The following is a 15,776-nucleotide window of genomic DNA, read 5'->3' as shown; positions in this document are numbered from 1 at the left end:
TATTCATTGTTTTATTTATACTTGTTTATGAATGATATTTGTTATTACAGCATGGGGCCAGATCTGCTGACTTGCTTCTCAGGACTCTTTCAGCTGCACCAGGCTCTTTCTCATAAGGATATAAATAAAAATGGATTTTCCACTGGAAACAGGTCAAATGACTTAATACAGCCATAGACAATTCAGAGGGACCTGGTAAATCCTAAATGAGTCATGCTTCATTTGATTAACAAACAGCCGAAAGAAATAGAATTCTACAGTTGGAGGGAACTGATTATTGAGACCAGTGGCTTTGAAACAGTTTTAAAGCACAAAACCCATTCTTAAAATCTTACCTTGCAGCTCAATGTGGAAGCCTATCAATACAACATCTTTATAGAGCTTGAGGCCTCACTTAATATCTTTGGAAACCCTTTTAATTTATATAGATGAGAAAGCAGGCCCAGGGAGAGGCCCCTCGGGGAATCAGTGCTGGCTAGGGCTGGAACCCCAAGCCAGTGGTATTCCCACTGAAGGTTCCCCATGAGGAATGAGCTGATCATCTCAACTCACTTTTTGATCATGTCCCCCAGTGTTCCCCATATTACTAACATATCCAGTCCTTTCTAGTCTCCTTTTCCTCCAGCTGTACCTTCTTTTCAGAATGCATTTCCACTGTTTAACTTGCATTTTTTCCCCTCCAGACAAAGGTCAAAGGGACCTCCCCTCCCCTATGAAGTTTCCTCAAGGATCACAGCAAGAGAGATTCAGTCTTCCTTCTGACTCCCTCTAGAACCATTGGTGACAATCTTAGGATGTTCTGCTTTGTCTTAGAGCCATTTGGGACTTAATCCCACTTCTGAGGTATCATCCTTCTTGAGGACGAGGGCCTCTTTCCACAACCTAACAGTGTCTTCCAGCTCTAAAATACCACGAAGCTGTGATCTCAAAAGATACTACTCCAAAATAGGAACTTTTTTTTTTTTTTTAATAGAATTGATGGGCAGAATCAGTCTTATTTCTGAATACCCAAGTCCTGGCTAGTTAGATTCTGTTAAAGCTAAACAAGGTTCCTCACATCTTGGCTTCTTCCTCATTCTCGAGCCCTTATCACACAGCTTCACATGAACAAACACTATCTGACCAACCTTGATCAGGGCCTGAACACACTGGCTGCCTTCAGGGAGACTGGCCAAGGAGTCTGACTGGCCGTGGCCCTGCCTTTTCCGGGCATGCCGTGTCCTCCCTCAGAGCTTCTGCCCCTTCAGCTATTATGCATGCCCCTCCTCTGTGAGGAGCTGAAGACAAGTTATATGTAGAGGCATTATAAACTGCAGGCTGCCTTGGTGGCTAGCTTGTTGAAATCAGTGAGAAAAAATTTAAACTCAGTTTCTAAGATTTTCAAAAATGGTGTAATACCAAATAACTGGTTTATGTGAACATTTTTCTAGTGAGTCATTTGGCATTATATAGGCACAGACTCCCTCTCACTTGCAGGTGTAGGCCCCGGCTCTTGCATTTGCTGCTCTGGAAAGCATATCACTGTACTCTCCTGAGTCCAGCTGAAAATATTCATTCATTTGCAAAAATGGTTTTTGAGCATCTACTGTGCCAGGCTGTTACGGGTTGAATTGTTCCCCCTATGCTGACGTCTTAGCCCCTGTTATCTGGGAGTGTGAACTTATTTGAAAATTGAGTCTTTGCAAACATAGTCAAGTTAAGATGAGGTCATACTGGAGTCAGGCAAGCCCTACTCCAATATGACTGGTGTCCTTATAAGAAGAAAAGAAGAGATTCAGACCCAGACACAGAGAGAAGGGTACTTGCTGTGTGACAGTGGAGGTGGAACTTGGAGTGCTGGTGCCATAGCCAAGGAAGGCCCAGGGCCACTGGAAGCTGGCAGAGGCAAGGAGGGATCCTCTCCTAGAGGCTTTGGATGGGCATGACCCTGTAAGACCTTGATACTGGATTTTGGATGTCCAGCCTCCAGAACTGGGAGAATACATTTCTGGGGTTTTGTTTGTTTGTTTTTTCTCCCTTCTTCTCTTCCTCCTCCTCCTCCTCCTGCTTCTTCTTCTTCTTCTTCTTCTTCTTCTTCTTCTTCTTTTGAGAGAGAAGTGGGGTGGGGAGAAGCTGACGGGGAAAGTGGGGGGGAGAGAATCTTAAGCAGGCTCCACGCCTAGCAGAGAACCTGACACAGGGCTCAATCTCACAACCCTGGGATCATGACCTGAGCTTAAATCAAGAATTGGTCGCTTAACCGATTGAGCCACCCAGGTGCCCCCAAATTTCTGTTGTTTTAAGCCACTTACTTTGTGGTACTTTGTTATGGCAGCCCTAAGAAACTGATGCATTGGCATACTGGGGATCTGGCGGAGAATAAGACAGATAGCCTGCTCTCATAGAACTTACATTCTAATGAAGGGAGGCATGACCATAAACATGGATGAATAAATATGAAAATGGCAGGTTCAGGTACTGAAGGGATTAAACAGGGTCACGAGATATTTCAGTTCTTTCTTTTAAAAAAAATTTTTTTAACGTTTATTCATTTTTGAGAGACAGAGCATGAGCAGGGAAGAGAGAGGGAGACACAGAATTTGAAGCAGGCTCCAGGCTCCGAGCCGTCAGCACAGAGCCTGACGCGGGGCTTGAACTCACGAACCGTGAAATCATGACCTGAGCCGAAGTCGGACGCTCAACCGACTGAGCCACCCAGGCACCCCATGAGATATTTCAGTTCTTTCTTGAAAGAAGGGAAGCCCATGGAGGGGGAGGTGGTTGGACCCAGATCATATAGGGACTTGGGATGGGAAAAGTGATTGACATGGAGCTGGGGTGGCTGTAGACAGACTTAACGGGGGTGTTTGAATGGATGGGTGGCTTGGAAAAGAATGGTGGTGATGGAGATAAGCAAAATGAGCAGATTCAACATATCTTGTGATGGTAGAACCAAAGGATCGTGCTGGTGGATTGGCTATGGAGTTGTGAGAGAGAGAGGAATCAAGGATGAACCTAGGTTTTTGGTTTAAGCCAAAACATTTATTTTTGGGTGGATGGTGAGGTCATTTATTGAAATGGAGAAGATTAGGGAAGGCACGCGTCAGACGTGAGAGGGAGCGAATCCAGGGTTCTGTCGACTTTGAGATGCTTGTTAAACATCTTTGTGGAGATACAGTCATGTGTGTTCAGTGGCAAAAGGACCCCCAATCTACGGTCTTTCTCCTCATCTGGTGAAAAGAGATCGTTCCAAATCCCAAGGTCTCTAGAGACACTGGAGAGGGTTTCTTCCTATTGGAAGCATTTTCTTTCTCCAGCATTACAGCTGGGCATACGTACCCTGGAGGCTCTGAATAACCACGTCTGCTAGGAAACTTGCTAAGTAGCACAGAAGTTTTCAAACTACTTCACAAAGTATATTGTACTTCAAAAGCTTCCTGCAGCGTCTTCAGAGCTGTGTCTAGCTTCATCAGCAGAGTTAGGTCTCTTGGGACTTCTAGGATAAACTGGATGGAGGGGTGGGGAGAAGCTGCAGGTGACTCTGGACAGAATTCCCGGGACTCCAGCCTCCAAGCTGCTTGGCTAATTAAGAAAGCAGAAGAAACCTTTTTCTTTGCACAGACCCACTTCCTGCACAAAGAGCTTGTGGGGGCGGGGGGGGGGGTGGTTGGTGGGGAGAAAAGCCCAAAATGCCTGCACTCTGGGCAGGCCAAGCCTCACGGAAGGGTGCTGACTCAGAAATAGCAGCTGCTTGCCCTGGGAGCCGGCAGTTGTTGGCACAATCAAAGATCAATTAAAACACGCCATTCTGGTTTGCACCCCCACACCAATCCCTCCAGGGCACTTGCTCTCTCTTTCAGCTTCCTCCAAAGACTTCTCTGCTGCCTAATTAACTTGGAGCCCAGTGGCCTGAGAAGGAGGCAGGCTGCACAGGAGGGAGGAGCACTGCGCCAGGAGCCTAAGACCCAGGGCTCGTCCTGGCTCCCCCAGGATTCTTCCTGGGGCTGTCAGTGAGTCACTGAACTCCCCCGGCCTGCGGGCCCCCAACTCTGAAACAGATAACTCTGGTCCACCTTGTGTCCTGTGCATCCAGGACTCATCCTGAGAGTGAAGAGGGAAAGCACGGCCAGACTCTGTAAAACTGTAAGCTCCTTTCCAAGTTTAATGGTTTCTCGGATATAGAGCATAAATAGTGGGACAATGCGTATATTTTTACCCCATCTTAGAAGTAATCCTAGAAGAAAATAAATCCTCCTTCTCCTGTTGCAAAGTAGTTTAGGGGGGCAGAAATTAGCAGTCCCGAAACCCCTAAGGTTTCTTGCAGCTGATATGACCTTTCCCTGGCCCCAGGGACCCACAGAGGGGGCCAGAGAATGGCTGCAAGAGAGGGCTCCTGGATCTTCTAAGGGAGGGTTGCCAGATGGAGCAAATAAAAATATGCGGCGTCCAGTTAAATTTGAATTTCAGATGAACAGCAAATAATTTCTGGTATAAGTATGTTCCAAATATTGCATGGGATATACTTAAACACTAAAATATTTTTCATTGCTTATCTGAAATTGAAATTTTACTAGGTGTTCTATCTTTTATTGGGCAAGTCTACAGGATGCCTGGGCATCAAACAGAGGATTCAGCAGGCCTAGGAAGCCACTTGGATCACGAACATGCCTCACTCATGCCTCCAGGAGAGAGCCTGCCTTCAGGGTCAGGGCTCCTTACCCTTAAGCAATTTGGATTAAGGAAATGGTCTGTCTTTACTAACTCAATCCATCTGTTTGAGGGCTCCCTGTGTGCAAAAGGACATTGTCTAAATATGCAAGGCTTGTAGATCTAGTCACCAGGAACTCAAACCTCAGAGATGTTAAAGGGAGAATGGGAGACCAGGCTCTGGAGAAACCAAGTAAAAGGTTAGGAGGCTGTTAGCTGGGAAGGAGGACCAAGGAAAAGGCAAGGTGGGAGCCCCTCCCCATCCCCCAGGACAGCCACTTTCCCTACTGACTGGACACTTGGGGCCCATGTTTGTCATATCCTTAGGCAACTCATCCTTGCAAGGTCCACACACTGGAGTCGGTAATGGGCTTTGGACACAAGCTCTTCTGTGAGGTGAGGGGAAGGAGAGAGAGAGAGAGCATTACGTCAGGCAAATGTCTCACCTGAGAATAGCAAATTTGAGATTCTCAGCTGTGGCTTGTCATTAGCAACACTAGAAGTGCACACAAAGGAAAAAACAAAGAAAACTGGCCATTGACCTTGCCATATCCCAGACTCAGAGGACACTTGTCTGGGCCCAGAATCTCCTTCCTTCCCTTTCTTCCTGCTTTTCCTCATCATTTCTTGACCAACCACCACACGGAGGTCCCTTAGCTGACTCACAGGAGAATCAGCCAGAGTCCCACAAGTAGGATGCTTACAATCAGAGGTAAGAAACTTAAGAAGGGAAAAAAATTGAGGACTGAGAAATCATGCCCCAGTGAGGAATCCAGGAAGGCTCCCTGGAGGAACTAGCATTTTGTTCCGAGTCCTGAAGTACACATGGGATTTAGCATGTAAAAATAGGGGAGAAAAAGGGCACTCCTGGACGGAGGAAAGAGGGTGAGGCAAAGTACAGAAGGGGAGAAGCCCAGAGCACACGAAGAAAGTGATGGTCAGGATGATTTCAGACCATTCTGAGGTTGGTCTCAGGATTCAAACCAGGGACTCAAGGGAATGCGAAGTTTGCATCATCCTGGGATGCTCAGAGAAACATTCTGACCCACTTGTTTACCTGTTTCTCTTTCCCCTCTCTTGAACACATCTTTTTCTGTTGGAGGCTCATTTATAACTTCGGCAACCTCCTTCAGAGGGAGCAGGTGTTTCTCTGGGATAAAACACCTTGGGAAGCAGAATGTACAAGAGGGGAAAAAAAGCATGTCATAGCACAGCCAGGCAGAGAGAAGCCTGGGTCAAGACAAGGGCAGAGGGAGGAGGACGCCAATTGGTGTGAGGTGACAAGGCAGCAAAAGAGAGTAATTCCCTTCTCATCCCCAGCTTCTGAAAATACGGATTGACATTACCCTCCTTCAGCCCCACTATGCAAGATTCTATCATTAGAATGCCTTTCTTTGAGTCTTGACACCTCCTCCTTTGAGATGTCCCTTTTAAAATGCTCACATCCTTAGAAAGGACTGTGTACCTTAGCTTCCTCAGAATGCACAGCCTGGGGTAATTGCATAAGTATATCGGCTTTGTTAGGGGGTGCATCCCAAAGAGCAAAGTAAGGAAAAGGGGTGTGAGGATGAGGGAGAGCCAATATAAAGGCATGTTCCAAGTGGCCCCAACTTGTTGCATATTACAACTGCTCATTTTGTGAGACCATCTTCTGAGAGGTCACATGACAACCACATACAACATTCCTTCTCAGTCTGGAGGAAAAACTTTCTCCTAATGGAGACATTTGGCCCACGGGGCATGTATTCCTCCACTCCTCTCCTCCCTGTTGTACATGCGTGAACATCAGGCATCGTATGTGTCAGGATCAACAGGGAAGCCCCGTGAGTAGTGGCAAATGGAATGGCCTTGAGCGGAGGCACTGCGGGGTCAGGCCCAGGTGAACGTTGTTGGGGCCCACACAGAACTGGTCACTGCAGTGAAGACTGGGGCTGAAACGCATGGCCTTCGGAAAGGCTGAAGCATTTCTGGGGATGCCTAAGAAGTATCTGGTTCAGGGACAGTCCTGCACCTTATTATTGAGCAGCTCCCACCTAGGTTTCCAGTTACCTTTTTAGCAGATGCCTGCTGGCTGGGGCAGACTGCTGAGAGCAGGAGCCAGACACAGACTGGACCTGGCTGCTGGGGGGAGGTGCTGGGGGCAGGATGGGCAGCAGGCAAGCTCTGACCCAGGTTGGGGTGTGGCTGGGATGCGAATTACCCTGAGAACCCAGTTTGGGCTGCTGGCCTATGACTGGGAGGCCCCCAGAGGCCTCTGCAAACAAATACAACTTCTGAAACAAAGACGAAACATTAAAGAGACTCCTGAGGCCCAGACATTATTAATGGCCTATTCTAGGGAGGGAAATCAATAGCTGTTTAGAAAGGCTTTGGGGGAAGAAACTAGTTCTGATGAAGAAAAAGGCAAAGCGAATACCTGCTTTACATGAGGATGACAGGGTGCGTCAGGATTTCCCCCAGATTGACAACGTTTCTATAAACTTTTGACTGACACCTGCCAGGAAGGAGGGTCTGTGTGTGTGAGTAGCAATTAATGACTAGATTGATTTCTTAATCTGATTTTCCTTTACCTATTCAGAGATTCCAATTCCAAAAGAGAAAATACATAGTTTCTAAAATACATTAGGACCTTCTTTCCCAAAGCACGCAGGAAATGAAAAAGGCTTTTAAAGCTCTGGAGGACACATTTGAAATGCTGTGTGCTTTCCGTTTGGCAGTGAAAGTGAAAACAAGCCCAGATTCCATTTGAACGGTATGGTGTTTATCTAATACTTTTCCCTAGGAGCTCCAAGGGAAATAGGTGGTCAGCATTATTAGCGCAGTTTGGCAGCTAGAGAAGCAAAGCATGTGATGAGGGAACGGTTTGTGCAAGAGAAAAGTGACGGCATTAGGCATGCCTGTTCTCCACTTTCTGTCTTCTCCATTAGTTGCTGTTTCAGACTAGAAGTTATGGTAAAGACCCTTGATTAAGCACCTCATAAAGTGTGGGAAAGATCACGGGGCAGGGGGTGCAATGCATTTCTTCGTGGTCTGAAACTTTGTTCGCCTCCCGTGTGCCTCTCTGCTGCTCTCTGGCAGACAGGCCGGTTCTCCACTAACCCGGTGAGGGCTCTCCTGGGCCTCCCCATGCCTTCATCCAGAATCAGGATGCTGGCATTCACCCCCGTGACCTAGTGTGGCTTGTGTCATGACCTCATGATACTTGAGTTCAATTCCCCTGGTAAGGGCCTGCAATGTGCTATCCTGAGCAGGGCACCGAGTGGCCACATGAGGGCTGCACTTGGCAGAGGCAGAAAAGAGAACCATTTGGTGCTGACTCCAGTGACCGTGGCCCCTGAGGTATGGTAGGGCTGCGAGGGAAGCAGGCATTCGCTACCAGAGGCCTGGGCACAGGGAAAGGCAGTACGGTGGACTGTTGTCCCAGCTTTGGTTCAAACCGCAGCCCTGTCGTAGTTGTTGGTCTTGGGGAGGTGAGTCATTTAACCTCGCTTGGGCTTCCTCATCTGTAAAATAAAGCTAGTGATCTCTACCTCAGAGCGAGAGGGTTACATTGTATAGTAACATTCCCACATATTCCCACCACGGGGGAGACATTCAATAATTCTGGTCATTGTTATGCCTGGTTTAGTTCTGAGCATTTCCAGGTGATCCTGTTTCATTAGACTGGAAGCTGTGCTTCCCTGGTTCCCTTTGTCACTCCTGTTTAGGCTTGTATCTCTTAGGGAGGTCCGCAGGTGGAAAATTACAGGCATTCTGGAGCACGCCTCACATCACACGCACTGTTCCCACAGGAAAATCAGGAAGCTTCCAGACGGTAGGGCCCAGGCCCCCCATCTGCAGGGTGGGGTGGGGTGGTGTTTGAACACACTTGTTTTTCTCTGCAGGTTTCTTTGGAAATCTGAAAGGGCAGAGCCTGTTGCTAATGAGACAGTGTTTTCCATCTCTGTCTACTCCATCAGATGTGGTCTGTTAGGTTGGGGTGGGGGAAGGGGATCAGATCTCCAGGGACTCAGGATCTGCTCCCAGATTTACTAAGTGGCCAGGAGCAATTCCTTAAGGGCAAAAAAAAAAAAAAAAAAAAAAATGTCAGGGGGAAAAAACCCAACATGGTTCACAGAAACCCTCCCTCCTTCTGCCATTCCTCCCCTCTGCTCCAGCAGCTGCTGTTCAGATGCCAGCACGACTGACCTTGACGCTGACAGAGAAGCCCCACCTCCTCTCCCTCAACCCCTTTCTATGGGACTGCCTTCATTACGCTATCTGTGCCCTTGCACGGGCCACACACAGCCCTGTGAGTGGGCAAAACACATATCACAGACGTGTGCAATTTGTGCAGGAGGAGGTTGTGAGTATCTTGGTCTTGCGCTGGTGTTGTGGAGGTTATCTATGGGCTTTTTAATTTTGGCAGAGGTTACATGAGGCTGAACCATGTCCTGTCCCCCCGCCCCCCCTCACATTCATATGTTGAAGTCCTAACTCCAGTACCTCAGAATGTCACTGTATTTGGAAATAAGACCTTTAAAGAGGTCATTAAGGGAAAATCAGGTCATATGAATGCGCCCTAATCCCATATGACTGGTGTCCGCATAAGAAGAGGAAATTTAGACACAACGGGTACAGAGGAAGGACACAGGGAGAAGGTGGCTTATCCACAAGCGAAGGAAATAGGACTCAGTAGTAACCAGCCGTGCCGACACCTCAATTGTAGACTTGTAGCCTCCAGGACGTGAGAAGATTAATTTCTGTTTTTTAAGCCACCCAGTCCATGGTTCTTGGTTAGGGTCGTCCTAGCAAGCTGCTACACTTGCCATTCATGCGCACAGTTATTTTTGCGGTCTGTTGTCTTCAATTTTTTTTTCAACGTTCATTTAATTTTCAGAGATAGAGAATGAGTGGGGGAGGGGCAGAGAGAGAGGGAGACACAGAATCCAAAGCAGGCTCCAGGCTCGGGGCTGTCAGCACAGAGCCAGACGCGGGGCTCGAACCCACGAACCATGAGATCGTGACCTGAGCCGAAATCAGTCGCTGAACTAACTGAGCCACCCAGGCGTCCCTGGTCCGTTGTTTTTAATAGGCAATCTCTCTTTTCCTTGAGTTTGAGGGATATGTTTAAAGGGAGCTTGTTTTATTGATGAGAAAGGTGTATTAGAAACCACCTCATGAAGCTCTTAGCAGATTCAGAGGACAGAATGCAAGCCTGTGCTTGCCAGTGTTGGTCCAGTCGTGCTGCAGACCCTAGGCTATAGAGATAATCAGAGAAGATGGATCTCTTTGTACTGGCACGAAAGGTTGTGAGTTTATGAGATTTGTCCTGCCAGGAAGAATGAACAATTATGAGAGCAAGTTCTTCATCTTAAAAATTGATTTATAAGCATCATTAGAGAACTCGATATTTGTTTCACTTAAAACGCTTTTTTTTAAAATTTATTTAACAAGAAATATGTTTCTGCCAGTTGTAATTCTAGTTAACCTAATACAGTGTGTTCTGGGATTCAGTTTTTCCTTCAATTGTTGATAATTTGATAAACCTTTATTACATCTGTAGTTTTTTCTGGGGCCAGAAGATTCCAGAATTTTTTATAATAACTTTCTTTTGAACAGCACTTTCAAAGAAGTCTTATAATACTGTGAGGCAGTACATGTATCATTGCTAATAACTAGGATTTGTGTAGTATTTTATCTTTTACAAAGCACATTCATATACACCGTCTTGTTTAATTGCCATGGATAAACCAAGTGCTCAGCCGACAGTGCTCATTGACTGTTCCGGGTGTGAAGCAGAAGGGAATTTACATGCCCTAAATGTCAGGTTTAGAGGCACTCCTTGGCCAAACAGGAGTCCATTGCTTCTCAGAGTGAATGGGAATGTAGACTCCTCACCCATGAGAATTGGATACATTTTTCCCAGTGGGAGGGTGCCTAATTCAAACCACCCTGCACCTAAGCCGGTTTCCTGCTACTCCCCAGCTGCAATGGTTTCTTAGTTCTGATTTTTCCTTGGGTAGGTTTCAGAAGTTCTGACCACCCATCCTGCATCCTTCAGCCTCCCTCTCCCCCAGGCCTGGTCTGCAAACCTGGAGTGGCCTTCAAAATGCCAACCCATTAACTGTCAAATTCCAACCTGGGGTCATTGAGGAGCGAGGGACAGGAAAAACTTGGCTGGGCTGGGCCTGTTAGTGAAGTTTACCATTCTGTTGATATCTCAGAAGTGGGATAAGTATCGATAATAACTATTGATAGGATGTGCTTTAGAAAATTTTCGGTCCCCAATTTTTCAGGATGGTGGAATATAACAGTTACTCATGTCAGCTCCTAAATATTCTTTATCCATGTAAATCTTTCCTGTCACTGTTTTTTCTATAGTCTCTAGGTTCTCTAAAGGTGTTAGTTGGATAGTGATAATGGAACATGCTCTAAAATCCAGAAAGCTGCCACTCCCAGGACCTGGCCCCCAACCCAGGTCTGACATCCCAAGTCCCTCCCTCTCCTCATCCGCGCTCCAGACTCTCAACAGCTTCTTTTTTTGGCGGAAGGCTTTCTTAAAACTGCAGGTTGAGCTGCTAGTTCCTGACACAGACAAACAGCAGGCTGTGCACAATTCTTCCCAGGCAATTCACTCACAGTGAAGAGTGATCTTTTTTGAGGCTTGAGAATATCAATATGCGGCTGCTTTGCTAAAATGCTTTCTGTCTCTCACAGTCAGAGAAATCTGCTTGCCTTGAGCTAGCCTCCAGTTTCTTGTTAAGAGCTAATTTTAGAGCTAATTTAGGTTCCATTAGTATATGGTTCTGTTGCAAATCTGACATTAACATCGGAGGCTCGATGAGTAACAAAGGGAGGGAAAGCCTTTTACCCTAACTGCAGCAAGGCAGGCACATATGGTGCCATTTTTCAAGGAACAGATTTTTGTCTTTCATGCCATTTCAGAGCTGTTTCCCTCTGAAATTACCAGCTCTAATTTAATGCAGAACATGTCTGGATGTCACTGCGGAGATCTAGTTAAACAGAGAGGGCTGGCAGGTCCCACAAATTTGCAAAAGCGGTGTTCATTTGTGCAGTATAATGCTTCGCAAGCCCATGCTCACGGACTGGGGATTGGTCACCAGCAAGCGTGGGGCTCCGCTCATAGCAGGAGAGCCAGTTAGTGATTCTGTTTCTGAGACTGGGGCTCTGTTTTCACAGACCTTAGTGAGGGGAGGTTAGGGCATTTCCCATTTCACCCTCAGGGCCAGCTGATGCTCCTCTGTGCCCACGTGCTTGGGCCCACATGGCTGTAACTTAGATCCTTGAGTCCATCTGTGGTCGTGGTGGGGGAGACATGAGACATGCTTGCTAATTTGAACTCTGCTGGTAGCCAGCTGGATGTGTTTCCTGAGCCTCACTTGTAAAAGGTGGGAATCTGAGATTCTCTGATAGCTAAGCTCAATGCCCTGTAATAGTAATTTGCATTTATCTTACTTAATACATTTTTCTGAGAACTTTCATGTTTGTTATGTCCTGTGATTATCACAACATTCTGTGAGGCAGGCATTCTTATCTTCCAATTGGGGAATTCTGACTCAGAGAGGCAAGGAAACTTGCCCAAGATCACACAGCTGCTAAGAGGGAGAGTTGAAACTTGAACCCAGTTGGCTTCACTCCCAGTTCAAAGCTCTCTGAAGTCAACAGACTGAAATCAGAAAGTAAGTTTGAACACCATATCTTATCATCAGGGGCCACCTTAACAGATACCAGTGCCCAACAGACCTGCAATATTCAGACTTAAGATGACACAATGACTTGGGAAATTATAGTCTTGCGTTGGGACATGCAGACTCATGAATGAGCACCCCCGAAGGGGCTGAAGTATCAGAGGAAAAGCATTGGAGCTGGTTCTAGTCTTAGCTCTGTCTCAAGTTGCTGTGTGACCTTAAAGAAGTCACTTGGCCTCTCTGAGCCTTAGTTCCTAAATAAGACAGGTGGATAAGCTGCTTCTACTCCTTTGGATAGGTCTGCGGTTCTGTGACAACAGGTTCAATGCCAAAACCGAAGAACACAGCAGCAGGTATAAGACTTTTGGTCAGGGTACCGCCTCTGTGTCCAAGACATTCAGATTGAAAAAACTGCTCTAGGCAGTTAAGAAGTGAAGCTGATATAAAGAGTGACCAGAGCAGATTGCTTCCGTGAGTGACGAAGCAAATGCTAAAAACAGTGGTTGCACTCAAATCCTCCACGAGCCAGACAAGTTAACAGGGAGAGGCAGGCACAGTATAGGGCAATAGGGAGTGATGGGGACTATACTCAATTGGAAAGCACTGCCTGACTGTACAGGACAGTGACCACGCTGTTCCAGGCAAATGTTGCCAGGCAGGAACGTAGATGTAGTGCAAACAGTATTCCAACCTTTCAAGAGAACTGGAGATCTGAATATTCATGTGAGATACCCTAATTTTTAAACATTGGAAACAAATCCAAAGACTTAAAAACCTTTTCATGCCAAACAAAATGTGTCTGCTAGCCATATGCTGCCCAAGAGCTCCAGCTTGCTAATTCTGTGCTAACATCTTCTGAGTTAGTTTGTGTCTATCTTTGCCTTAAACAATTCCAGAGGGCCTGTTTCCTGGCCTTCCTTGGGAGCATGCTGCAGAAGTGACCTGCTGGTGCCATTTCAAGTCAACAATACATTGCATCACACAGATCTCATTTTCCTGGCCACAGCCTTTGAGGCCGGACCCCTGACCGGGGCCAGCATGCACGACTGGTTCCCACTTTGCTGGCCTGAAAATCACCTTCTCCAGAGAGATAAACAACAGTGAAAAGAGGAAAAGAGTGATTTGGCCTTGCTAGTAGAATAAAACGGATGAAGTTAGTTTTTTCTTGCCATCCTTTCTCCTCTATTGGATCACATAACCACTTTTATTGTTAATTTAGGTACAAATTAATTGCTGTACAAATGAACGAAACACAGATGAATGACCTCACCATTACTTGAAGCTTAACTGGCAATTACTCGGCTTTGTAATCTAATATAGCATGTATTAGTGCGGCTGTGGGGTGTCCTGTGGCCCAATGCACTGCTAATGCGAAGAGTGGATGTCCCTGGAGATTCCCTGAGACCCTAAGCAAACCTGCCAGGAAGGTGTTGCGGACCCCAGAGCCTCCATGATTGCCTGTCTCCTCTCTCCAAGTGCAATTGAATAAAGATTAGTAGAGGATTCGACACTATTTTCATGTACTGTTTTTCCCTCCGAAGGATTTCTTATTATACTTTGTTATCTGTACTTATTTTTCCTTTTCTTAGCCGCATGTAAAATGTCAGTCGTAGAGGGTCCTTTAGAGAGGCTCTTGTCCGGGCCACACCCACAGACCCCCAGCCTGGGTGTGAGAGCCCTCCTACGTGCTTGTGCTCGCACAATCCCGATCCTGGCCCCATGAGGTTCTGATCACACTGGGCTGGAACTCTCCAGTTATTTGGCCAAGCCTCCCCTGAAAGGACAGTAAACATCTTAGAAGTAGGGACAGCATCTACCCCCTCTTAAAACCCCGGTCTCAGGGCACCTGGTACTGGTATCCCATAGTGATGTTCAGAAATGAAACAAAGTAACCACTGGGCCCCCCATTTTATCTGTCTGGGCACCTCCTCAGTGTATCCTCTTTATGGGTAAACCACACAAGTAATTTCCTCCATTGTATCAGAGGCTTTTGTGATTTCCTGCCTAATTTTGTCATCTTCCATGTAATGCTGGAAGTGAAAATATCCTTCTAGAAATACTGCCTTGGTTTCCATTTGCCAAATCAATCTCATCCCCCCCCAATAAGTAAAATGTATCTACTCTTTGATAAAATGAAAAGATATCGTGTGAATAATGGGATTGTACTGTACATATTTTTTTCAACACAGGAAGAAAGTCCCTTAGTGGACAGCAGTCAATACCAGACTCTAGATTAAATCTAATAAATATTTTTTCCTTGCCCTTGAGATTGTTGCATTGGAAGCCGTTTTCAAGTTTTTATGTTGAAGATGTTAGATTCTCATTGTAAAGAATTTAAGGTAAAGTGTTCCATTACTAGTTTTCTCTAAACACTATAGCCATTTGAGAGCTTGTTTAGAATTCAGAGAATTTCTGAGTCATTTGCAGGAAATTTTCTTAGTCTGCATACTTTACATTCCAATAAAAGAGCCCTTACTTTTAATCAAGAGTGGTTTAAAGCATCAATTGTAAGCCAATCATAATGACTTTCTTGTAGTTGTTCTTGGTTTCCTTACAGAGGTTAGCTGCATGAGTGTTCAGTGGACTTTTCTGGTTTTGAAATCTTGTACTCTACACAGAGCCTAGTGCAGTGCCTTACATTTGATCATTTGTTGAATGAGTCATTTGTTGAATGACTGAGTGGCTGAATAAATAGATGAATGTCTTTCATTTATTCTGGAGAGTTCTTCCTTTGATGATGCTGACAGAATTCATAGATTTAGGCTAATAGAATATCAAAGATGAAATAATGCAGAAATATATGATTTGGTTTAGCTTTATTTATTTTGTTTTTTTTAATTTTCAGATTTAGAAAGTGAGGTTCAGAGAATTCCAAGATCACCTGGAGCCTAAAGGGGGAATTTCAGAAAATTGTACCAAATATGAATCTTAAGGTAAATGTGAGTTTCCATGGCAGCTTAACATGGGCTTTTCTATTACTTTCTGTGGGTTTTGTGTGTGTGTGTGTGTGTGTGTGTGTGTGTGTGTGTGTGTGTGTTTTGTTTCTGTTTGTTTTTGTTTTTTACACTTGTGCAATTCTCATAAACTAACTGGGATCAGATGTATATGAAATGATTAGTTCATCAAAGCTCTTAAATACTTCTTGGGTGCCTGGGTGGCTCAGTAGGCTAAGTGTCCGACTTCGGCTCAGGTCATGATCTCAGAGTTTGTGGGTTCGGGCCTCGTGTCAGGCTCTGTGCTGACAGCTCAGAGCCTGGAGCCTGCTTCGGATTCTGTGTCTCCCTCTCTCTCTGCCCCTCCTCTGCTCACACTCTGTCTCTGTCTCTCTCTCAAAAATAAATAAACATTAAAAAAAATTTAAAAAAAAATTTTTTTTAATGTTTATTTCTGAGACAGAGA

At 45.7% G+C, this 15,776-nt stretch overlaps 1 long non-coding RNA gene across 2 annotated transcripts in view; it reads left to right on the top strand.

The window, feature by feature from the left end:
- LOC132683553 (uncharacterized) overlaps positions 1–15,776 on the top strand; it is a 122,397-nt gene that overhangs the window by 14,899 nt on the left and 91,722 nt on the right. For both annotated transcript variants that reach the window (XR_009612289.3, XR_009612288.3), the window contains exon 2: positions 15,223–15,310. This is a non-coding gene — a long non-coding RNA (uncharacterized LOC132683553). The remainder of the gene's footprint in view (positions 1–15,222; positions 15,311–15,776) is intronic.

The sequence above is a fragment of the Panthera onca genome, chromosome C2, assembly GCF_046562875.1.
Source record: "Panthera onca isolate mPanOnc1 chromosome C2, mPanOnc1 haplotype 2, whole genome shotgun sequence".
Taxonomy (NCBI): Eukaryota; Metazoa; Chordata; class Mammalia; order Carnivora; family Felidae; genus Panthera; species Panthera onca.
This window is presented reverse-complemented; position numbering and strand designations above follow the sequence as displayed.